Below are 859 nucleotides of genomic sequence, written 5' to 3' on the forward strand. Positions count from 1 at the left end.
TGGTATACTGATAATATTACACTACTAAGGTAATTTACCTGAAATAATTTACAAACATGTTACTATAACATTCGCTACTACTCATTACGCTAATTGACCTTCAGCCATTAAGCGCAAGCGCAGATCTCAGTTATGATACGTGCGCCATCCAAAAATTTATCAAGGTGGTAACTCAACACAACTACAAACGATCATTGTGTGCAAAATAAATAGAACACCTCATAAGAAGAACATGACGGGTTTGAATCATTCCCACCGCAAAGGATGAAAAAATCAGGCTTGCACATAAGACCACTTGATAACTAACCAGAAATTCAGATTAGTTGTAGCTTCGGTGACAATCGCCTTTTTTACATTTTCCCCGTAAACTAGATAATTATGAAACGTAACAACTACTCTAAAATATCTGCAGCAACGGACTTGCCGCGGAGGTTGCATCGGTTCACGTGAGATCACCGAAGTTAAGTGCGTTGTCGGGCGTTGAAGGCACTTGGATGGGTGATCATCCAGGCCGCCTCATGATGCCAATCGAGGAGCTACTCGACCCAATAGTAGCGGCTCCGGTCAAAGAAAACCATCATAACGACCGGGAGAACAGTGTGCTGATCCCCGCCCCTCCTGTTCACATCCTCCACGGATGATGACACGGCGGTCGGATGGTGCTGTCCCAGTAGGTCACTCGTGGCCTGAAGACGGAGTACTTATAAAGCAACTACTCTCCAGTGGATGGTCGTACTACTGAGACCTTGATGCCTGGCATCAATAACAGATGGCAGCACAAGAGGTTGGCTTACGCCTACTGCCGAATTTTGTGATCTGTCGTAAGCCTGCGTAAGCACGTGGGGCCTTCCGTCTTAAG

Source organism: Schistocerca gregaria, unplaced genomic scaffold (genome assembly GCF_023897955.1).
Source record: "Schistocerca gregaria isolate iqSchGreg1 unplaced genomic scaffold, iqSchGreg1.2 ptg000526l, whole genome shotgun sequence".
NCBI classification, from domain to species: domain Eukaryota; kingdom Metazoa; phylum Arthropoda; class Insecta; order Orthoptera; family Acrididae; genus Schistocerca; species Schistocerca gregaria.